At 44.2% G+C, this 25,398-nt stretch overlaps 1 protein-coding gene across 2 annotated transcripts in view; it reads right to left on the reverse strand.

Annotated features, from left to right (window-relative positions):
* EPG5 (ectopic P-granules autophagy protein 5 homolog) overlaps window positions 1-25,398 on the reverse strand; it is a 2,535,958-nt gene that overhangs the window by 1,360,526 nt on the left and 1,150,034 nt on the right. The window lies entirely within an intron of this gene.

Below are 25,398 nucleotides of genomic sequence, written 5' to 3' on the forward strand. Positions count from 1 at the left end.
GTTGCACATAAAATGGGTCCTTGGACCAAAGTAGTTACATGATTAATAAATGTAAGTTACTAACTCAGAATACAAAAGAATGACAGCAGGAAACACAACCAAATAAAACAAAAACAAGCAGTTCGGGCATGCCAAGACTGGCTCACTGACACAATAATTTATTGATAAATAACACAAGCGCGCTTACGCTCTGCTACAATGCAGGGCTTTATCAAGTGAATAAACTTGATAAAGCCCTACATTGTAGAAGGGCGAAAGCGCTTTTGTTTATTTATCAATAAATTATTGTGTCAGTGAGTCAGTCTTGGCGTGCCCGAACCATTTGTTTTTATTTTAAATATAAGTTACTAACTAAGCAAACCATTTTACACCTGTTTTACTTATATATTTATTTCTATATCTATGTAAGTCAAATGGAAAACTGAGCAGGGAAAAAGATGATGGCAAAGTACAAGGGGGAACAATGACAAATGCCTGAAAAGATGATTGTTGAAATTTTAAGCATGGAGATTTTGGCCAATTCTTGGTACTGGCTCATAGAATCAGAAAGTTTTGAGAAGAAAATGTTACCTGTGTAAAAAAAAAAAAAAAAACTTAGTACTTGTTAATATTTATCAGTATTACACATATACTTTACCACATTAGGATAAAATTCTAATTTAGTTATCTGAATGATAATCAGTAGAAATAAGTTAACATTGTAGCACAAAATAGTTAAAACAAAAGCATTTTGTAAAGTATTAAATGAATGCTGATGTCATGAAAATATTATTTTTTGGTTCCCCTTGGACCTAATATTTATCAGCCTGGCCTTAAGTACCCCACATCTGCGCCAGGTCTACCAGCTATCCTCCTAACCTCTATGACTTACTCCGGTATTGCTGGGGCTGGTCAGGGATCAGTGGTGTAGCTAGAGTTTGTGCCACCCAGGGCTGTCTTTGAGTTTGCTGCCCATCCCCCTTCGCAAAATGATGGTCAAATGGGCCCCCCCATACACAGCCATTCCAGTGTCCCATTACTTGGACATTTCTCCATATTTACCACAAACACTGTAATGTGCATATTGTTTTCTGCTTTACTTCTACAATGATTATTTGGATTTAATTTAAAACTCTTGTTTTAAATTTTATCGCACAGACACTCTAAACCATTTGCTAAACAAAGCAATACAGTCTCGCAATGAAAACAGACTTAGCATTAAAACTTCTCTGCACTTGAAACTCACATTCATTAAATGCAATTAAAACCGACATTCAAAGAAAATGCATCTGGCCAGGGGCAGATAAAGTTTACCTTTGGGCTGTTTTCATATCATAGCCCGCTTCCACACACACTTAGGACCATGTAACCATGCATGTGTTCTTTGATTCACCTTCCTGACTGTGTTAAATTCTATTCCTTGTATAATACAGCACACGTGTTAGAGCGTTTTTAAATTTACTGTTTTGAACATTTTTCCAGCAAGCAATGAAACAAAATGTATGAACCAATAATGACAAAACTGCCCAATTCAGAACATTTCCATCATAAAAGTCTACTCAAATTTCTGTCATTACAATCCATCAATATCAGTAAATATGCACAATATCAGCAGAAGTAAAAGACATCTAAATAATTCCACATTAAAGATATCTGTAACTAATGAAGAGGTTGCTGCTACCAAACAACTTTATATTTCATAGTTTCATCTACAAATAAAGTGCCTATTGCCCTTGTGGAATAAATTGCCTATGTTACATTAAAAATGATAAGCTAGTAATACTGCAATAGGGAATAAATCACAAACTGACAACAGGTTCATAGTTTCTAGGCATCTCATCCAAAGGAGGACATACAGAGGACTGCAGCACCCACCCCCTTAAAATACAAGACAATATTATGTCTCTCAGTATTTAAGAGACCATTTCAATAAATAATCTTTGACTACAATACATGTTTTTTATTCTACTTTTTGACTATTGGTACTGAACAATTCCATGCTATTAAATCATATTCATTTTCATTAATTCTTTGTAGTTCATATTTCCAGTGCTTATAAGCTTACCTGTATGTTATACTGATAAAACAAGAGGTGGACAGGCTGTAGGAAATACAGAGATGCAGACAGCAATACAAGAATGGAACATCTTGTATTTCAAATTGAGTGCGGGTGCAAAGGAAGAACAGGATGTCTGTGCAACAATGCACACACAGATGTGATGTGACAGGTGAGTGCGACCAGACTGTTATTAAAGAAGCATTTAAGAAAGTACAGTTGTGTACACTTAGCATAAATGTAGATGTTCAAGTGTATTCACTGCTGCAGTCATCACATTTGGGTTATCTCTACCAGGGGCTTAGTATTTCTGTGTCAGTTGCTGTCACTTCAGGACTGACGTCAGGTCGTCAGTAGTATAAAGTAAGGCAGCCGATGCCATTACATCAGTTTTTCTTGCCCTAACCTGTCAGGAGTCCTTATGTTGGAGCCAGGTTCTGGTGGAAGAACCCCACCAGTAGAAAGTAAATACCAATATGTCCCTTGTAAGGGAAGAGAAGAAAGGGAGATGGAGGGAGGAAAACCAGGACTGCAACAGTGAATACACTCAAACATCTACATTTATGGTAAGTGTACACAACTGTACTATATTATTTGTGTTTCACTGTTGCAGTCATCACATTTGGGTTGATTCCCAAAGCTGTGGAAATGGGTGGAGGCAGTCAAGGAAACTAGGGGCTGGCTAGGGTGCCCTGCAAGACTGCAGAGGCAAACCCTGCCCTTGATTTGGAGAAGAGAGGCAGGTGGTAATGTTTGGTAAAAGTGTGAACAGATGTCCAGGTGGCAGCCTACAGGATGTCCCTGGTAGGGACTCCTCTGAGGAAAGCTGTAGAGGTGGAGGCTGCTCTGGTGGAGTGAGTCCTGACCCCCTTGGGGGGATGCTTTCCATGTTGTTTGTAGCAGAAATGGATGCAGTTTGCTATCCATTTGGAAAAGGCTTGTTTGGAGATGGCTTTGCCTTCTGCCCCTGTAGCAAAGCTAACCAGCAATTGATCAGACTTTCTGAAGGATTTAGTCCTGCCTAGATAGAATCTGAGCTGTCTGTGCACATCTAGAGAGTACAGGATCCTTTCTTCCTTTTTCTGGGGATTAGGAAAAAAGGTGGGCAAATTAATGGATTGGTTGAGAGCCACATTGGACACTACTTTGGGCATGAAGGATGGGTTAGTTCTGTAAGATACCCTGTCAGCATGGAAGATGATGAAGGGTTCCACAGCCATGAGAGCTTGCAACTCGAAGAGTCTTCTGGCTGAAGTGATGGCCAGAAGGAAAGCTGTCTTCCAGGAGAGAAATTTTAGCTCTGCAGAAGAAGCTGGTTTGAAAGGGGGCAGGGTGAGCTTCTCCAACACAAAGTTAAGGTTCCAAGCTGGGGCTGGTGCTCTTCTAGGTAACCTCAAGTTGCTAGCCCCTCTTAGGAACTGTTTGAGCAAAGGGTGTGAGAAAAGGGGCTGCTCAGTGGGGAAATGAGCACAAATAGCAGAGGCATGAATTTTTATAGAGGAGAAAGAGAGGCACTGTGTAGCAGGTCAGCTAAGTAATCCAGGATGACAGGGAGGGAGGGAGGGTTGTGCCGTATTGGCTCCCTTAGCCTGGATCCAGGTGCACAACCTTTTCCATTTGTCAGCATAAGACTTTCTAGTGCTAGGGCATCTGGCCTCACGTTTAACATCTAGAAACTGTTTACTGAGGTTGACAAATTGATCCAGGGTTAGGGAATAAGCCAAGCGGCCAAATTGAATGTCTGCACTTGGGGATGCATGAATTCACCTTCCCTCTGGGTCAGGAGGTTTGTAATCTGAGGAAGATGCCATGGTGGCAGTGAGGACAGGCTGCGCAGCAAGGGGTACCAGTGCTGAAGAGGCCAATCTGGAGCTATAAGAATTGCCCTTGGTTTTTCCTCCTTTACTTTGAGCAGTAACCTGGGGATGAAAGATAGTGGAGGAAAGGCATAGACCGACAGATTGACCCAAGGGAAGGACAGGGCATCCACTTTTCAAACCTGGTCCAGAACTTGAAGAGCTGATGGCTGCTGTGGAATGGAAAGAGATCGACCTTCGGGGTGCCACATTTCTGAGTTATTAGTGTGATGGTTCTTATGTTAAGCTGCCACTCATGTGGGTCCAGAAGATTTCTGCTTAGTTGGTCTGACAGAGAGTTGAGAAAACCTGGTAGGAATTGTGCTAACAGGTGCAGTTGCATGGCAGAGGCTGTGTGCCAAAGGGTCATGGCCAGCCTGCACAAAGGGTAGGAGTGAGTCCCTCCCTGCCTGCTGATATACCACATCACAGTGTTGTCTGTCTTGATCAGGAGAGCCCCTGGAGAGAGAAGGGGCTTGAAAGCTATCAAGGCGTGCTGGACAGCCATTATCTCTTTTTGGTTGATGTGCAGATGGATTTGTTGTGGGCTCCATTCACCCTGTATACACCTACCATCCAGGTGTGCACCCCAAGCATAGTCTGATGCGTCTGTGGTGAGGGTCTCAGTAGCAGGGGATTGAGAAAGGTAGTCCCTTGTTGTGGGAGCATGCTGTTGCCCAGCAAAGAAAATATTTTCTGAGGCAAGGAATTATAGGTATAAGAGTCTCCAGATCTTGAGAGTGTTGACACCACAGGCTTTTTAGGTACCACTGAAGTTTTCTCATGTTCAGCCTGGCATATGGAATGAGTAGTATGCAAGATGCCATGAATCTCAGAGCTTGCAGGATTCTCCTTGAAGATAACTGGGGTCTGGTGGGTAGTTGAGAGAAGTAGGCTGTCAGGAAAATTCACTTTTCTGGTGTAAGGAATACCATCTGGGATGCTGTGTCCAGGCTTGCTCCCAGGAAGATAATCCTTTGGGTGGGCACCTGTTTGGATTTCTTTTCATTGATAGTGTACCCTAGGGAACATAGTAAGGTCTTTACAAAGGACAGGTGCTTAATCAGCTTTTCCTGGCTGTCTGCCTGAATAAGAAGTATGGGTAAATCTGGATAATCCTTTGTCTGCAAAAGCAATGGCTGAAGCCAGACATTTTGTGAAAACTCTGGGAGCAGTAGATAAGCCACAGGGAAGTGCAGATACCTGAAAGTGTTGAGATCCTGCCCTGAAACGGAGATATTTCCTGCATGATTCCCTGACAGGAATGTGGAGGTAGGCCTCTTTTAGATCTGGGGTGGCTAGCCAAGCTTCCTTGGAGAGCATGGGTAGCAGCTGCTGGTGGGTGAGCATTTTGAATTTTGGGATCACCAGAAAGTGTTTAGAATGGATAGCTCGAGGATGGGGCGCCAGGTGCCCTCTTTTCTGGGCACTAGAAAAAGTCTGGAGTAGACACCTTGGACAATCTGTTCTGCAAGAATGTGCTCTACTGCCCTCATGGAAAGTAGGGAAAGGATCTGCTTTTGAGCCTCTGTCCACTATTGTGGAGGTAGCTCTGGGAACCCTTTTGGGGTTGGAAGTGTGTGGAAAGAAAATTTGTATCCCTGGGACACTATGATGAGGACCCAGCAGTCACTGGTAATGGTGGCCCAGGTGCTTGCATGAAAGGAGAGTTTTCCTCCAAGGGGTAAGTGAAGGTGGGAAGAGGGAGGGGGTGGGGGAGTTGAGTCACTGTGAGTTCTTACCATAAGTGGGTGGCTTAGAACTCCCTGTTTTTAAGTGGAGGTAGTCCACTGCTTAGATCTCTGCATTCCCTGTGGCTGCTGTCTGGGCGGTATTGTACCCTGTGGCTTGGGCTGGACTGGCCTACTGGCAGCAGGAAAGGACCAGTGCTTTGTGGGTCAATGCCTGCTGAACCTGGGTGGCTGGACCTGTAAGAAATCCTTAACTGTCCGCATAGATTTTGCATCTTTTATAAGACCTCTCCTGCCTTAGTGCCAAATAACTTGTCTTTGTGCAAGGGGGCATCCAACAATTTAGATTTGACAAGGTCTGGCAAAGGCTGTTCATTAAGCCATGCATGCCTTCTAATGACAGATCCGGTGACTGCTGCTCTGCAAGAAGCTACTAGGGCATCAAAAAGTACAGTTGTGTACCTACCATAAATGTAGATGTTCGAGTGTATTCACTGTTGCAGTCATTACAGTTGTGTTATCCTGCTGGCAGGCTACCCGCAGTCGGCCTGAGTTCCAAAGTCAAGGTCCGACATCGGTTGCTGTCGCCTCCTACCTGACATCGGTGCACCAGGGGTATATAAAAGATGCAGCCAATGCCATTTTCTTCAGTTTTTCTTGCCCCAGATGTCAGGTGCTCCTAAATTGGTAGGCTAAATTATGCCAATAAGCATGCATACACAAAAAACAAATTTTCCTTCATCTACAAACAAATACACTCCAAAGATTGTACAGAATAGAGAAGTACAGATAAGTCCCAGCAAAGGGAAAAGGGGGGATGGTGGCAGGGTAACCTGGACTGCAACAGTGAATACACTCGAACATCTACATTTATGGTAGGTACACAACTGTACTATGTTCATCGTGTTTCACTGTTGCAGTCATTACAATTGGGTTGAATCCCAAAGCTAACGTTGGGAGGCTGGTGCTAAATAAGATTAGGAGAGGCTATTAGGCCCTGCAGAACTGCAGTGGCAAAGCCTGCCCTGGATTAAGAGTAGAGAGGTAAGTGATGGTGCTTTGTAAAAGTGTGCACTGAACTCCAAGTTGCAGCCTCTAAGATGTCTTTGTTTGGTACTCCTCTAAGGAAGGCTGCTGAAGTGGCTGCTGCTCTGGTTGAATGTGGCCTAATGCCCTTAGGCACTGATTTGCCATGCTGTGAATAGCAGAAATGAATGCAGTGGCCTATCCACTTTGAAACAGTCTGCTTTGAGATAGGCTTCCTTGTGATCCTGCAGCATATGCCACTAGAAGTTGTTCAGTCTTTCTGAAAGCTATGGTTCTATCCAAGTAGAAGCGTAGCTGCCTGTGAATGTCCAAAGAATGCAGAAGTCTCTCACCCTTATTCTGTGGGTTTGGATAAAAGGTAGGCAAATTAATTGTTTGGTTAAGGGCCACACTGGACACCACCTTAGGCATAAATGTAGGGTTTGTCCTCAGAGAAACCCTGTCAGTATGGAAAATGATAAAAGGTTCCACAGCCATGAGTGCCTGTAACTCTGAGACTCGTCTAGTGGAGGTAATTGCTAGGAGCAGAGCTGTTTTCCAGGATAAGAATTTTATATCAGCTGCAGAGGCTGGCTAAAACAGAGGCAGCGTGAGTTTTTCCAAGACATAGTTGAGGTCCCATGCAGGTATTGGTGCTCTCCTTGGAGGTCTTATGTTTTTGGCCCCTCTGAGGTACTGCATTAGTAATGGATGAGAAAAAATAGGTGGTTCTGTATTGTAATGAGCTGAAATGGCAGAGGCATGAATTTTAATTGATGAAAAGGAGAGGCCTTTATCCAGCATCTCAGTTAAGTATTGCAAAATCTGAGGAATATTTGGAACAATCGTGTCAATACCTTGTGCCTGGTTCCAAGCACAGAATCTCTTCCATTTTTCTGCATAATAGTTTCTGGTGCTAGGCCTCCTGGCCTCCAAAATAACATCCATCACTGCTTTAGAGAGAGGTGTGTCTTGAATGGCTACATTATCCGCCATGCTGCCAGGTTTAAGGTCCTGATTTGGCTGTGCAGCATCTGACTGTCTTGTTGGTTCAATAAGTTAGGAATTTGAGGTAATGTCCAAGCTGGGCATTGAGACAAGCTCTTTAGGATTGATTACCAATACTGGTGAGGCCCGTCTGGGGCAATCAGTATCATTTTTGGCTTCTCTTGTCTGACCTTGAGGAGTACCTTGGGGAGGAGAGGCAGAGGAGGAAAGGCATATACTGTTAGGTTTTTCCTGCTGAAAGATAGAGCATCCACTTTCCATGCTTGCTTGTGATAAGTCCTTGTGCAGAATCTCTGTAGTTGGCAGTTGTGAGGGGAGGCAAATAGGTCTATGTCCAGGCATCCCCAGTTCCTTGTTATCATGCTGAAGACTTGTGGATCCAATTTCCACTTGTGGGGATCCATTAGGTTTCTGCTTAGTTCGTCTGCCAGAGTATTTATCTTTCCTGGCAGGAATTGTGCTTGCAGATGTACTTGGTAAGTCTATGCTGTGTCCCACAAGTTCATGGCTAGTCTGCAGAGGGGGTAGGAATGTGTGTCTCCCTACTTATTTATGTACCACATGACTGTAGTATTGTCCGTCTTTATCAGTAGTTGTCCTGGATGAAGTAAATCCTTGAAGGCTGTCAGGGCATTTTGAACAGCTAGCATCTCTTTTAGACTATGTAGATGCATTTGACTTGCAGACCATGAGCCTTGAATACAGCTTCCTGCTATATGGGCCCCCCAGGCATAATCTGCTGCATCTGTTTTCAATGTCTGCCTGGCTGTGGGTAAGGTCAATGGCTGTCCCGTGTTGTGGTGACAGGCCTTTGCTCACCATCGAAACTCCTGTTGCAGGCAGGGAATGAGGGTAATTATTGTCTCCAGGCTGTGGCAATGTTTAGTTCAAACACTTTTTAGATACCATTGATGTTTCCTCATATGCAGTCTTGCATATGGAATTAGCAGAATGCAGGATGCCATGAAGTCCAAAGCCTGCAGATTTTTTCTTGCAGATAACTGGGTCTTTGTAGCCAACATTTTGAAATAAGTAGTCAGTTGTCTGTGTTTGTCTGGCGTGAGATAAGCCATGTGGGCAGTTGTATTTAAGCTTGCAGCCAGGAATATTATCTCTTGAGAACGTACGAGTTTTGATTTCTTTTCGTTTACTGTGTACCCTAGACCTGTTAGTAATCTTTTTACAAACGCCAGATGCTGTAGTCGAATGTCCTTGTTCTCTGCTTGAATAAGGCAGTCGTCCAAGTAAGGATATATTTGTATTCCACTTTGTCTGCAAAATGCAATTACTGGTGCCAGGCATTTTGTGTCTGCCCTGGGCGCAGTACATAAGCCAAAGGGCAGTGCAGAGAATTGGTAGTGCATTGAGCCAGCTATAAATCGGAGGTATCTTCTGCATAATTGTCTGATTGGGACAAGCAGGTATGCCTCTTTTAAGTCTAAAGTCACAAGCCAAGCCTTCTTGCCCAGCATGGGCAGAAGCTGCTGCAGAGTTAACATTTTGAATTTTGGAATATCCAGAAATGTGTTTAGGATAGACAGGTCCAGTATTGGTCTCCAGGCTTTGTCCTTTCTGGGCACCAAGAATAGCCTTGAGTAAAATCCTAGTCCCTGCTCTTGCTGTGGTACTTGCTGAATGGCCCTCATGTCCATGAAGGATGAAACTTGTTTTTGTGCCTCTGCCCACTGATTGCGTGGCAGGTCTGTCATAACGTTTGGCCTTGACAGGGTGTGAAAGTGGAACCTGTAGCCTTGTGATACGATATTTAAGACCCATTTGTAATGGGTAATCATGTGCCAATTTTGTGAAAAAAGTGCTAGTTTTTCCCCCAAAAGAGCTGCCAGAAGATAAGTGCTTGGTGTTGGCAGGGGAAAGTCATTGAGACTGTTTCCTGTATGGCTGTGATTTTTCCTCTCCGCTTTTGGAAGCAGGAGCACCCCATTGTTTAGGCCTGTATGAGCCTTGGGGCTGTGATCTGCCTCTGGGGTGTCTGTATCTGCCTCTTTGTGGCCTGTCTGACACTGGAAAGGACCAATTCTTTGTAGGCCAGTTCCTACTAAATCTGGGAGGCTGTACCTTTAAGAAATCCTTGACTGTTTGCATAGATTTAGCTTTGTCCTCCATTTTCTTCAACACCTCTTCTGCTTTAACACCAAACAAGGTATCATGCTGTAATGGAGCATCCAATAGTTTTGCTTTAACATGATCGGGCAGATTCTGTTCTTTTAACCAAGCATGCCTCCTAACTGACAGAACCCATAACAGCGGCCCTGCAGGAGGCCTCTAGATAATCAAAACCACATTGCAAAGTTTGCTTCTCCACTTGTTCAGCTGCATGCAATAAATCCTGCATTCCTTTGTTTTCTGCACATTCTGAATTTGTCAACGTTTTCTGTTTAAGCAGTGACATAAGATATTGCTGATATTTAAGCATATGAAACTGACAATTTAAAGCTCTTACAGCCAAGGTAGAAGTATACATTTTTTCCCCCATCTGTCCAGGGCCCTTGAATCCCTATCAGAAGGGATAGGGTTTTTTGCAGTGGAAGCCTTGACCCCTTTGGGACCCTGAAAGATAGTTTCTGGGTCAGTAGCAGGATTGTTATAAAAAAATGTATGTGAATCAGGAACCCTGTAGTATCTGTCTGGCTTAACAGGAGCTGGTGGTAAAGAGTCAGGAGACAGACTGGACTCTGAAAATACATCATGTACAATGTCTAAAACAGGAGTAGCAGCAAGAGGCCTGTGCTGAGGTAATAAAAGGAAGTCTTTGAGCCTTTTCTTGGATTCTGAGTAATCTTGGCTCTCCCAGTGGAAATGCTCCCTCATAGTATGCAGGGTCTCCCCAAAAGAATAATCCTCAGGAGGAGAGGCTGAAGGGATAGATTCTTCAGCATCAGAATCCTCATAGGGAGAAAGAAAATATTCCTGTTCAGAAGAGGAATCAGAGGAAATGGAAACCTGATCTGAAGATTCATATTCTATCTCTTGACTAGGCCTCTTATCAGGAGGAGGATGGGAACCCCTGATGAAAGTAATTAGGTCTTCGGCCATTTTAAGCATCTGTTTTTTAGGCATGGAGGCCTGTCCAGGAGAATGCTGTACTTGTTTTTTTGTCTTTAGAGTTGCTTTAGTCTTTGCCTTTGAAGCTGAAGTTGGTTTCACATATAACTGTGTAGGTCTGAAAACACCCTCAAAAGCTGATGCCTGCTCAGCGGCTCCAGACCCATCTGAGGGAATAGTTTATGAGTGTCCAATACCTTGAGTTTCCAAAGGCCTAGTCGGCTCCATGTGGGAGTCGGAAGCAGCCTGTGGCTCTGAACAAGTGGGCATCAGGGGGTGTGATAGTGCCTCACTGAGAACAGACAACAGGCCTAGTGGAAGCCTCGTCGTCGGTTTTGGACCTCGGCTGCCTGTCCTTTTCTTTTTCTTTGCGCTTTTTATAAACTCCGGTAGTCGGCTGTTCCGATGGCATTATATAATTAAATCTTCTGCCAAAGTAATGAAATGCAAAATCGTACCAATGCTTAAGAGTGCGTTGGTTAAATCTAGTGTGAAATCGACAACTAGCAACGTCGTGGTCAGGGCCTAGGCAAGGAATACAGTAAGAATGAAAATCCTTATGAGGTATTTGCTTCCCACAAGAAATACAATTATTAACTTTTCCTGACATCGGTCTGGAGCAAGAAAAAAGTTTTCCCAACGGGATACTTAGCTTTAATGAAGATTTCGGATCTGAAATTCGAATATGAAAATCTCAGGAGTCAGCCGACCGGCACTTGCAAACTGCTTTTGCTTCGGGCACTGCGCGGCAAGAAAGACTGAAGAAAATGGCGTTGGCTGCATCTTTTACACCCCATGGCGCACTGACGTCAGAGAGGAGGCGACAGCAACCAACGCCGGACCTAGACTTTGGAACTCAGGCCGACTGCGGGTAGCCTGCCAGCAGGATAACCCAATTGTAATGACTGCAACAGTCAAACACGATGAACATCCATAGTGCAAGGTGATTCTGCACAAGCAGGAAAGGAAGACATTTTTTGTTTGAGGAGTTCCAGGGTATGCAGCTGAAATTATAGCATATGGAACTGACAATGCAGTGCCCTGATAGCAAGAGTAGCTGAGGTGTATAATTTTTTACCCCATCTGTCTAGTACTTGGGAATCCCTATCTGAGGGGATGGGTGCTTTAATCCCTTTAGGCCCTTGAGAAATTACCTCAGGGTCAGCAGTATTATTTTTAAAAAGAAATTTGTGAGTCAGGGACTCTATAGTACCTGTCTGGTTTTCTGGGTGCAGGAGGGAGGGTGCCAGGAGTCGAGCTGGATTCCAGAAAAACATCCTCCACAACATCCAGGACTGGGGGGATGGCTAAGGGTCTATGCTGTGGAAGATCCAAGAATTCCCTGAGTCTCTTTTTTGACTGAGGGTAGTCCTTACTCTCCCATTGGAAATGCTCCCTTAAAAGTATGAAGGGTTTCCCCAAAGGAAAAATCCTCTGGAGAGAGGCTGAAGGGATGGCATCCTCTGCATCAGAATCCTCATAAGTAGAGGGGGGTTGCATGTCTTCATATTCAGATGCATAAGAGTCATACGACTCTTGTTCAGACAAAACTACAGGGGACAGAACTCTCTTCCTTTTGGAGGGGTAGCTTGACTTCCCCTGAACAGCATGATAAGGTCTTCTGCCATTTTAAGCATTTGAGACTGAGGCAAGGAAGCAGGTGCCTGAGATCGGGTCGTCGGTTTCCTTGGGTGTGGTTTGTACCCTGGGCCTAAGAAACTTGGTCGTTTTTAAAAGAATGGTAGTCGCGAAAGAAGACGTCGGTTTGTGTCAAGAATCGGTAGTATGAAGGACTTCCTCAGAAGCTGGTACCTGCTCAGTGGCTCTGGAGCCATGCAGGGTAGAGATGACCACAGTATCCGTAGTCGAACAAGAGTTTTGCAGCATACCAGACTACAAAAGTGTCTCGGTAGTGGCCTGTAAATCCACAGAAGCGGGCATCAGGGGCTGCGAAAACGCCTCACTGAGGACCAGAGAACTGATGACTAGCTTAACAGAAGTGCTGTCGGTAGGTTTGGACCTGTGTGGTCTGTCTCTATCTTTATCTTTATGTTTTTTCAGAAGATCTTCTGTCGGATGGCTTACCAAAGCCATATTGGAGTTTGTGGACTGTAAGCGAAAATATCTAGCTACAATAAAGGCCCAACGACAGATATTTCTGGTGTTGAACAAAGCACAGAAGCGACAACGGGGGACGTCGTGGTCTGGGCCTAAACAAGTGACGCAGTAAGAATGAAAGTCTCAGTGTGGTATTTGCTTTCCACAGGCGAGACAATTATTAACTTTTTCTAACATTGGTTAGTGCAAGAAAAAAGGATCCCCAATGGGGTACCTAGCTTTAGAAGACTTTAACTTCAATTCAGTAGACGAAACTCAGGTAGCAGCTGACCAGCACTCATGCGAACTGCTTCTGCTTCGGGCTCCACGGCAAGAAAGACTGATGTAATGGCATCGGCTGCCTTACTTTATACTACTGATGACCTGATGTCAGTCCTAAAGCGACACCAGCCGATGCAGAAATTCTAAGCCTCTGGTATTCGGGCTAGCCGAGGGCTACCCTGGCAGGGATAACCCAAATGTGATCAGTGAAACATGAAGAACATCAGTACAAACACTGTCTTACAACACTGCATCACGGTCCTTAAATCTGACAGGAAAGTACACAGAATGTGGTGATATGTTACCTCTATCATCATGACAAAGTCACAGACAATGGACTTAATGATGTTCCAGTGCCCAAGAAATGATATGGGCAAAGTCAATTATGAAGAAATGTAGGTAACACATCAGGGGTTATGACAGTATCTTGTGTTTCAAAAAATTACCATCATTATTTCCTCGACTTTAAGTCTTCGACAAAGATTACATAAATTTAAGGCAAGCATTGAAATGCATCAGATACGTTCACCCTCCCCCCACCCCACCCTGGAGTCCTGCATATTTTTACATTTTTCCTCTATTACAAGCCACATACATTGGCAAAATTACACAAATTTTCCAGCATATCCAGTCTCCCTTAGTGGGGTACGAAAAGTACAGTTTTGTACCTACCATAAATGTAGATGTCCGAACAGGATAGCATCTGCAGTCATAACAAATGGGTTGTCCTGTCGTCAGGCAGCCCTTCGGTCGGCCGGATTCCAAAGTCTGGGTCCGGCTTCGGCTGATGTCGCACTTCACCCGACGTCATCTCTGCTGGTCTTCGGGTATAAAGGCATCAGCCGATGCCATTTTCCTCAGTGTTTCTTGCCCCAGATGCCAGTTGCCCTCTTGGAAAGCTAAATTTTGGATAAATGACAATGTTTCCAAAATAGTAGAAGGCAAACACAAAAAATAAGCATGTATGTACATATATACAAACAAATACACCATAAGAGACTCCCCCCCAGCTAGCTATTAGGAGGGTACATACCCTAGGAGTACCACAGAGGGGAAGGAGGGTGGGTAATCCTGACTGCAGATGCTATCCTGTTCGGACATCTACATTTATGGTAGGTACAAAACTGTACTATGTCCTTCAAGGATGCATCTGCAGTCATAACAAATGGGTAGAATACCATAGCCAAACTAGGGGAGAAGGAAGAAGAATTATGGTGTAGTTAGGATCCCTTGCAATACAGCAGTGGCAAACCCTGCTCGGGATCTAGAGTATAGAGGTAAATTGTAATGCTTGGCAAATGTATGCACGGAGGTCCAAGTAGCCGCCTCAATAATGTCCTTGGTTGCCACTCCTCGTAAGAAAGCTGTGGTAGTGGCTGTAGCCCTTGTAGAATGAGGTCTTATGTTCTGTGGAATTGGTTTTCCATGGTAGGAGTAACAGAATCTTATGCAATTTCCTATCCATTTGGAGATTGTCTGTTTGGAAATTGCTTTTCCTTCCCTTCCTGTTGCATAGGCTACTAAAAGCTGGTCAGTTTTTCTGTTACTTTTGGTTCTGTCCAGGTAGTAGCGTAACTGTCTATGTACATCCAAGGTATGCAGCAGTCTTTCCCCTGTTCTGTGGATTGGGAAAGAAGGTAGGTAGGTGGATTGCCTGGTTTAAAGACACTCTGGATACCACCTTAGGCATAAATGTAGGATTAGTTCTCATGGACACTCTATCTTGATGGAAGATTAGGAAGGGCTGTACTGCCATTAAGGCCTGTAGTTCAAACCCTCCTTGCTGAAGTAATTGCCAGTAGGAAAGCAGTTTTCCATGATAGGTGTTGAAGATCTGCTGTTGCTGCTGGTTCAAATGGAGGAAGTGTCAATTTTTCTAGCACAAAGTTCAAGTCCCATGCTGGTAATGGTGGTTTCCTGGGAGGTTTTACATTCTTGATCCCTCTGAGGAACTGCCTGAGTAGAGGATGCGAAAAGACAGGTTGATCGAGGCTGTATTCTGCGGAAATAGCTGATGCATGTATCTTGATGGAGGAATAGGACAGGCCTGTATGTAGAAGCTCTGCCAAGTACTCCAGGATGTTAGCAATATCTATGTTCGACACATCTTTTCCTCTTTTCAGTACTCCAAATGACAAACCTTTTCCATTTTCCTGCATAGTTCCTTCTTGTTGAAGGTCTGCGGGCTTCAAGGATAATGTCTTTAACCCTTTGGGATAAGTCTGGGTTAGTTGCTGTTATGTGATGTTCCAGGCAGTCAGTTGCAAGGTTTTTAGGTTTGGGTGCATGATGTTGTAATTGTTCTGCGTTAACATCAAAGGCATCAGGGGTATTGACCACATTCTCCCCTGAGACATGCTCCTCAGCAATGGATACCAGTGTTGTCTTGGCCAATTCGAGCTATCAGAATTATCCTTGGACGTTCCTCTTTGATTTTCAGTAGTACCTTGTACATCAAAGGAAGAGGTGGGAATGCATATGCTGTCAGGCCTTTCCAACTGAAGGATAGAGAGTCCACCTTCCATGCAAGTGGGTGGTATATCCTTGTGCAGAATTTTTTGAGCTGGTGATTGAGTGGGGATGCGAATAGGTCTATTTGTGGCATTCCCCATTTCTTTGTGATGGCCTTGAAGGTGTCTGGGTGTAGCATCCATTCGTGAGCATCCGAGGTGGTTCTGCTTAACATGTCTGCTAGGGTGTTTTCTTTTCCCGGCACAAATATTGCCTGTAACTGGATGTTGTAGCTCAGAGCCATATTCCAAAGGTCCAGAGTCATTCTGCATAGGGGTATGAATGAGTGCCTCCCTGTTTGTTGATGTACCACATGACTGTGGTGTTGTCTGTCCTTATCATTAAATGGCCTTCTTTGAGGAATGGTCTGAATTTCTGGATTGCTAGTTTTACTGCCAGCATTTCTTTTGGTTTATGTGCAGGTGCAGCTGGTCTGGAGTCCACAATCCTTGTATGCATTTGTCCAACATGTGCACCCCCCAGCCTAGGTCTGAGGCATCCGTTGTGATGGTTTGGTTTGCTTGAAAGTTGTGGAAGGGCAAGCCTGGGTTTGACTGGCATGCTTGAGCCCACCATAGGAACTCTTGTTTCAGGCATGGGATTAGTGGGATTTCGGTTTCTAAGCTGTGCCTGTGTTGAGACCATAAATTCTTTAGGTACCACTGTAGCTTTCTCATATGCAGTCTGGCATGGGGGACCAGGATTATGCATGATGCCATGAAGCCCAAGGCCTGCAGTACTTTTCTTGCTGTTAGTTTGTTCTGCTTTGTCAATGCCAAGAAGTAAAGAGGGAGTTGTTCTTGTTTTTCTGCAGTTAGGAATGCCATTTGTTTTACTGTGTCCAATTCCACACCCAAGAATGTTCTTGTCTGGGATGGTATCAGTCTTGACTTTTTTAAATTGACTGTGTATCCCAGGGCTTGTAGTAAGCAAATGACTCTTTGTAAATCTGTTGTCAGCTTGCTTTTGTTGTCCGCTTGTAACAGGCAGTCGTCCAGGTATGGATAAATTTGGATTCCCTGTAGCCTGCAATGAGCGATTACTGATGCCAGGCATTTTGTGAATACTCTGGGCTGAGTAGATAAGCCAAAGGGCAATGCTGAGAATTGATAATGCTCTGATCCTGCAAGAAATCTGAGGTATCTTCTGCAATTTGGTCGTATGGGGACGTGCAGGTATGCCTCCTTGAGATCTAGAGTTACCAGCCAACACTCCTTGCCCAGCATGGGAAGAAGTTGCTGTAGGGTCAGCATTTTGAATTTTGGGACAATGATGTATGTGTTTAAGACGGACAGGTCGAGAATAGGTCTCCAACTTTTTTCTTTTCTTGGTACTAGGAAGAGTCTGGAGTAGAATCCTTTGCCCTGCTCTGTTATTGGTACTCTTTCCACAGCTCTCATCTTTGTTAATTGAGCTATCTGCTTTAGAGCTTCTGTTTTTTGATTTGGAGGTAGGTTTGGCATTCCTCTTTTTACTGGTAAGGTGTGGAAGTGGAACCTGTAGCCTTGGTCTATGGTTTGCAAAATCCACTTGTCTTTTGTGATATAGTGCCAATTTTTCGAAAATAAGGCTAACTTTCCGCCTAAAGGGGCTGCTATTTGCTCCCTGGTAGGCGGTGTCAGAGCCAAGTCACTGTGATTGTCCTGTTGCAGTGGCAGTGGTTGTGTCTGTGCCTCGCTGGTTATTGCCTTGCCACTGGCGTCCTCTGTAGGCACCTCCTCTGGATTGATTTCTGCCCCTAGAGCGTCTATTCCTGCCTCTTTGAGATTTTGAGGAGTCTGGAAAGGACCAATTTTTGGCAGGCCAGTTCCTGCTAAACCTTGGGGGCTGAACCTGTAAGAAATCCTAAACTGTTTGTACAGATTTTGCCTTCTCTTCCATTTTCTTCCATTTTCTTCATTACTTGCTGAGCAGGGGTACCAAATAGACTGGCCTTATCCATAGGAGCATCTAACAGCTTTGCTTTAACATGATCCGGCAAGACCTGTTCTTTCAACCATGCATGCCTTCTTATCACTGTGCCAGTCATGGCTGATCTAAATGAAGCCTCCAGTGCATCATAGCCACATTTTAAAGAATGGTTACTAACCTGCTGAATGTTATTCACCATTTCTAAAACATATTTCTTATCTAAGGAGTCATCAGAGGACAGCTTCTTAGTTAACTGATCAAGCATAAACTCTTGGTATTGGATCATATGAAACTGACAATTTAAAGCTCTAGCTGAGAGAGTAGCAGAGGTGTAAACTTTTTTCCCCCATCTCTCTAAGGACCTGGATTCCCTTTCAGAAGGGAGAGGGTTTTTGCTGAGGTCGGCTACTGCCTTAGGCCCCTGGGATATAGTCTCAGGATCTGCAAGTGGGGCCTTGTATAGGTGGTGATGAGTGTCTGGCACCCTGTAAAATCTATCTGGTTTGGCAGGGGCTGGAGGTAAAGTATCAGGAGCAGTGCAAACATCATTAAATGCATCATCCACAACAGGCAGAACTGGAGGTATAGCTAAGGGCCTATGTTGTGGTAAGTGCAGAAAGGTCCTAAGCCTTTTCTTGAATCTGAGAAATCTTGTCCCTGCCATTGGAATTGTTCTCTCATGGCATGTAAGGTTTCCCAAAGGAAAATTCCTCTGGTGGAGAGGCAGATGGAATGGATTCTTCAGCATCGGAATCTTCATAAGTAGAAAAAGGAGCCTCTGGCTGATCTGTAATGTCTGAGTCATCCGAAGAATCATCAGAGGACACTGGCTCGGGGGGCTCTGCTCTAGGTCTCTTTTCTGGAGGCTGAGAGGCCCTGTCTGGGCGAGATTGGGATCCCCTAATTAAGGAGATTAAATCCTCTGCCAGAGTAAGCATTTGTGAACTAGAAGTGGGCCTGTGTGAGGGGGGCTTAACAGGCACTGATTTAACAGTTTTAGCTGCTTTAGCCCTGGCAAAGGCCTTTATAGACATGGCTGCAGGAGGCGTAGCAGCACCACGTGCTGGGGTAGAGACATCCAAAGGGATGGTGTCTGATAATTCACTAGGAACCACAGTAGTAGGCAAAACTTCAGAGGCCGATTCAACTAAGGTAGCAGGAGCCTCGGTAGTAGTCATGGATTCGGCTGAAGATTGACCCGTTTTATCGGTTTCGGCCGAAACCGAGACACTCGCGGCTTGCTTAACCGTGGTTTCGGCCGAAACCGCGGACTGCGAGTGTCGGTCTTTTTCTTTGCGTTTTTTAACAATTTGGGTAGTCGGAGGATCCGACGGCATAATGTACGCAAAATCTGAGCCGAAAAACTGTTCAGCAAACTCCGACCGATGCCTAAGCGTTCGTCGGTTGAAGGAAGCACAGGCTAAACAGGCTGCTACGTCGTGGTCTGGGCCTAAACAAGGTAGGCAGTAAGAGTGGAAATCTTTATGAGGTATTTGTTTCCCACAAGTTAAACAGTTATTTACTTTTTCTGACATCGGCTGAGGCAAGAAAGAGTCCCCAACGGGGTACTTAGCTTTTAGAAGTCTTCGAAGTAGTATTCGGTAGTAGTAATCTCTGGATCTGACCGACCGGCACTTGAACAGCTTCTGCTTGGCCACGCGGCAAGAAAGACTGAGGAAAATGGCGTCGGCTGATGCCTTTTTACCCGAAGACCAGCAGAGATGACGTTGGGTGAAGTGCGACATCAGCCGAAGCCGGACCCAGACTTTGGAATCCGGCCGACCGAAGGGCTGCCTGACGACAGGACAACCCATTTGTTATGACTGCAGATGCATCCTTGAAGGACATCCTACATATCACCTAAATAAGTCACTGGACATAATGTGTTGTAACTTTGGAATAACTAATGGCTATTACACATGGCTTGTAGAGTGTGAGTACATTAAGGAACCCACAAAGACAGTAACCAAATACAACAGCGTGCCTTGCCAACGTGTAGAAAGTAGGGAACATAATTGGGTGGCTTGCAGTATGAGTGGATAAAGGACATTGGCATGAAATGTTTCAAAGCTATGACAGTGCATACAATTGGTAATTATTTTAACTGATTGGTGTACCAGTAGTACATGAACACTAGGTTGGACGAGAGGGGGGAGGGCAGAATACAAGAAGAATATTCATGTGGCTGGTGAGGACATAACCATGAAGATTCAATCAGAATTTGTTTATGTCACTGGGTGTTGGGAGGTAGGCGGGGTTAAGGCGGGCCTTGCTACTGCGCATCCAGCAGGTTACTACACTACAACATAACCATGAAGTAAAAAAAAAAAAAAAAAAAAAAAAAAAAATGCCGCCCAGGATAGACTGCCCCTCTTGCGCCCCCCAGCTGCACCACTATCATGGATCCTAAGGGTGCCTGAGGGGGGTCATCCCATTTGTGTTTCCATTCAGGGATTTTTTTTGTTTTGTTTTGTTTTATGCCATTCTCACTTTCCCTGCTCCATGATCATTGACTACATCCAAGTGCAACTCCCTCTTTGGACCATGCCTCCCCTTAAGGAGCTTAACATCAAGCATCCACTCTCCCCTTCCCTGCCAGTCCATCAGTCACCTCAGCCGCTAATTAATCCTGGGTAAACTGAATATAATTAGAGCTTTATCCCTCTACACCAACAGAGAGGCCAAAGTCATGAAAATATTCAGCCAGCTATTCAGTACTAATATCACACAGAAGCTCATACAATCATGCGAATAGGCATTTTTTGAAAATGTTGACAGAATTCTTTTTTACCTTTGCTCTGCAGCAATGCCTATACTTGAATATGCATCTAAACATCATGGTTTAAAACTCAATCTAAAAGCAACTCCTAGGTGTGTAGACTGAGCTTCTCCTCAGTTATGACGGATTATACACATAGTATGTACTTACTTTGCAGTGATATGTAGTATGTAGCAGAGATTTAAAAGGCACTCATGAGTCAAGGTGCTGTTTTACAAAAGTGAAAAGAAAATTCAGCTAGTTTCTGCTGGTTAAGATAAGTAAAATGACCAAAGAACAAGTTTGGCTGCAATGAGTAACTCGGCAAAACAGCTTGTTTGAGTAGGAGATGACCATTACATTGTAATTCCTTATCTGTGAGAAAGTGCTGAAAGTGAGCATCTATGCTTCTAGACAAACCTCCATAGCAGTCATTGATGTCCCCTGCAGACCCAACCCTTCTGTTCCCTCAGACACTGGTCTAACATACAGCTTAAGTGGAGAAGACACTCGGAAATGTGCCCTGGGTATGGGCACTGTGGCCTCTAGTGTGAAAACCTGCAGAGACTTCAGCTCGTACCACTTAATTTTTCTTTACCTAGCTCTATGACAATGCTGACTATCTGATACACACAGTACTATTTCCAATCATGTACCGATACACGCTAAGATAAGGAAGCAGGGTAATGAAGTAAAACCGTGACACTGGAATTTTCCTTATTTGTTAACTCATTATAGCAGGGTAACTGCCGTCTGTAGGCATCAAATATTGCTTATTCACATTTGCTTTAATAATTCCAAGAATATGCTACAAACAAAGTATTAAACTATTTCATCTTAAGCTTACAAACTGACAAAACAGAACTGTATTGATATCTTACCTCTGTCTAGTGCAGGTAAAGCAGAATTAATTCTGTACAAATATTTATTGACATTGTCATGAAAGTCAGATTTTTCTAAATGTCATGAATGTCAGATTTTTCTAAACATCACATCAACCAAGTAGCACAGACAGAATGGCTTAACCTCATACGAAAGCTCTCAGCTGGGCGAACAAAATTCTACTTTTAGTCTGTGTGTCACTTGAGTGGTTGGTGTCATATTGTATGTTGTTTATAAAATACTACAACCTTAGTCACTGCATTTACTGTGATTTATAAAATCTAATGTAAGGCTTAGAACCTAAAGAATACCACCACTATACAAATAGTTTGTGATGAAGAAAGTACAGTTGTGTACACTTACCATAAATGTAGATGTTGGCGTGTATTCACTGTTGCAGTCATCACACTTGGGTTATCCTGCTGGCAGGCTACCCTCAGTTGGCCTGAATTCCAAAGTCTAGGTCTGGCATCGGTTGCTGTCGCCTCTTCCCTGACGTCAGTGCTCCAGGGGTATAAAAGATGCAGCCGATGCCATTTTCTTCAGTTTTTCTTGCCCCAGATGTCAGGTGCCCCCAAAAAGGAAGGCTAAAAATATGCCAATCAAATATGCATGCACCAAAATATATTATACCTTCATCTACAAGCAAATACACCACATAGGCTGTATAGATTAGAGAAGTGCAGCGAAGTTCCAGCAAAAAGAGATGGAGGATGGTGGGTGAGAAACCTGGACTGCAACAGTGAATACACTCGAACATCTACATTTATGGTAAGTGTACACAACTGTACTATGTTCTTCGTGTTTCACTGTTGCAGTCATTACACTTGGGTTGAATCCCAAAGCTATGGTTGGGAGGCTGGAGCTAGATAGCATTAGGTGTGGCTATGAGGCCCTGCAGAACTGCAGTGGCAAAGCCTGCCCTGGATTTAGAGTAGAGTGGTAAATGATAGTGCTTTGTAAAGGTGTGCACTTAACTCCAGGTAACAGCCTCTAAAATGTCTTTGGTTGGTACTCCCCTGAGGAAGGCTGCTGAAGTGGCTGCTGCTCTGGTTGAATGTGGCCTAATGCCCTTAGGCACTGGCTTGCCATGTTGTGAATAGCAGAAACGAATGCAGTGGCCTATCCATTTTGAAATAGTCTGCTTTGAGATAGCCTTCCCCTTGTGATCCTGCAGCATATGCCACTAGTAGTTGCTCAGTCTTTCTGAAAGCTTTGGTTCTGTTCAAGTAGAAATGTAGCTGTCTGTGTATGCCCAAAAAATGCAGAATTCTCTCCCCCTTATTCTGGGGGTTTGGATAAAAAGTAGGCAGATGAATTATTTGGTTAAGGGCCACACTGGACACTACCTTAGGCATAAATGTCGGGTTTGTCCTCAGAGAAACCCTGTCTGGATAAAAAATGATAAAAGGTTCCACAGCCATGAGCGCCTGCAGCTCTGAGACTCGTCTTGCAGAGGTTATTGCTAGGAGCAGAGCTGTTTTCCAAGATAAAAACTTTATATCAGCTGTAGCGGCTGTCTCAAAAGGGGGCAGAGTGAGTTTTTCCAAAACATAATTGAGGCCCCATGCAGGTATTGGTGATCTCCTTGGAGGCCTAAAGCTTTGGCTCCTCTGAGGTATTGCCTTAACAAAGGATGAGAAAAGATTGGTGGCTCTGTAGTGTAATGAGCCGAAATGGCAGAGGCATGAATTTTAGTTGATTAAAAGGATAGACCTTTGTCCAGCATCTCAGTTAGGTATTGCAAAATCTGAGGAATATTTGGTACTGCTGTGTCAATTCCTTGTGCCTGGTTCCAGGCACAGAATCTATTCCATTTTCCAGCATAAGATTTTCTAGTACTAGGCCTCCAGGCCTCCAAAATGACATCCATCACCACATTAGTGAGAGGTGTGTTTTGTATGACTACATTATCCACCATGCTGCAAGATTTAAGGTTTTGAGTTGGCTGTGCAGGATCTGCTTGTTTTGTTGGGACAGTAGGTGAGGTAATTGAGGTAAGGTCCAGGCTGGGCATTGAGACAAGTTCCTTAGGACTGGATACCAGTACTGGCGGGGCCAGTCTGGGGCAATCAGTATCATTTTTGGTTTCTCTTGTCTGACCTTTAGGAGTACCTTGGGGAGGCGAGGCAGTGGAGGAAAGGCATATACTGTTAAGTTTTTCCAGCTGAAAGATAGGGCATCCACTTTCCATGCTTGTCTGTGATAAGTCCTTGTGCAGAATCTCTTTAGTTGGCAGTTGTGAGGAGAGGCAAATAGGTCTATGTCCGGGCATCCCCATTTCTTTGTTATCATGTTGGAGGACTTGTGGATCCAATTTCCACTTGTGGGGATCCATGAGGTTTCTGCTTAGTTCGTCTGCCAGAGTATTTATCTTTCCTGGCAGGAATTGTGCCTGCAGATGTACTTGGTAAGTCAATGCTGTGTCCCACAAAGTCATGGCTAGTCTGCAGAGGGGGTAAGACTGCGTGCCTCCCTGCTTGTTTATATACCACATGACCGTGGTATTGTTTGTCGTTATCAGTAGCTGTCCCAGGTGAAGTAGGTCCTTGAGGGCTCTCAGGGCATTCTGAGCAGCTAGCATCTCTTTTTGATTGATATGTAGATGCATTTGGTTGGGGGACCATGTGCCTTGCCTTGAATACATCTTCCTGTCATGTGTGCCCCCCAGGCATAATCTGATGCATCTGTTGTCAATGTCTGACTGGCTGGGGGTAAGGTGAATGGCTGTCTCTTGTTCTGGTGAAAGGCCTTTGCTCACCATCAAAACTCCTGTTGCAGGCAGGGAATGAGAGTAATTATTGTTTCCAGGCTGTGGCAATGCTGAGTCCAAACACTTTTTAGGTACCATTGAAGTTTCCTCATATGCAGTCTTGCATATGGAATTAGTAGAATGTAGGATGCCATGAAGCCCAAAGCCTGCAGAATTTTTCTTGCAGATAACTGGGCCTTTGTTGCCAACAATTTCAAATAGGTGGTCAGTTGCCTTTGTTTGTCTGGTGTGAGATAAGCCATCTGGGCAGTTGTATTTAAGCTTGCACCCAGGAATAGTATCTCTTGAGAGGGTACTAGTTTTGATTTCTGCTCGTTGACTGTGTACCCTAGGCATGGTAGTCTTTTTACAAATGCCAGATGCTGTAGTAGAATACCCTTGTTCTCTGTTTGTATGAGGCAGTCGTCCAAGTAAGGATATATTTGTATTCCTCTTTGTCTGCAGAATGCAATTATTGGTGCCAGGCACTTTGTGAAGACCCTGGGCGCAGTAGACAAGCCAAAGGGCAGTGCAGAGAATTGAATCTGAGGTATCTTCTGCATGTTTGTCTGATTGGGACATGCAGGTGTGCCTCTTTTAGGTCACAAGCCCAGCATGGGCAGAAACTGCTGTAAGGTCAACATTTTGAATTTTGGTATATCCAGATATGTGTTTAGAATAGATAGGTCCAGTATTGGTCTCCAGGCTTTGTCCTTTCTGGGTACCAAGAACAGTCTTGAATAAAATCCTTGTCCCTGCTCTTGATCTGGTACTTGTTGAATGGCCCGCATGTCCATGAGGGATGAAACTTGTTTTTGTGCTTCTGCCCATTGTCTTTTTTGGTAGGTCTGGCCAACCGTTTGCCCTTGGCAGGGTATGAAAGTAAAACTTGTAGCCCCATGACACTATGTCTAAGACCCATTTCTCCTGGGTTATTATGTGCCAATTTTGAGAAAAAAGTGCTAGTTTTCCCCCTAAAGGTGCTGCCAGAAGATAAGTGCTTGGTGCAGGCAGGGGGAAGTCAGTGGGACTGTTTCCTGTAAGGCTGTGATTTGTCTTTTCCACTTTTGGAGGTAGAAGCACCCCATTGTTTAGGCCTGTGTGAACCTTGGGGCTGGGATCTGCCTCTTGGGCATCTGTATCTGCCCCTTTGTGGTCCATCTGACACTGGAAAGGACCAATTCTTTGTAGGCCAGTGTCTGCTAAATCTTGGAGGTTGTACCTGTAAGAAATCCTTGACTGTTTGCATAGATTTAGCTTTGTCCTCCATTTTCTTTAACACCTCTTCTGCTTTAACACCAAACAAAGTATCATGCTGTAATGAAGCATCTAATAATTTTGCTTTAACATAATCTGGTAAATTTTGTTCCTTTAACCAAGCATGCCACCTAATGACAGAACCTGTGACAGCGGTCTTGCAGGATGCCTCCAAAGAATCAAAACCACATTGCAAAGTATGCTTTCCAACTTGCTCAGATGCATGCAATAAATCCTGCATTTCTTTGTTTTCTGCACCTTCAGAATTT

Source organism: Protopterus annectens, chromosome 1.part1 (genome assembly GCF_019279795.1).
Source record: "Protopterus annectens isolate FY-2018-M chromosome 1.part1, PAN1.0, whole genome shotgun sequence".
NCBI classification, from domain to species: Eukaryota; Metazoa; Chordata; order Ceratodontiformes; family Protopteridae; genus Protopterus; species Protopterus annectens.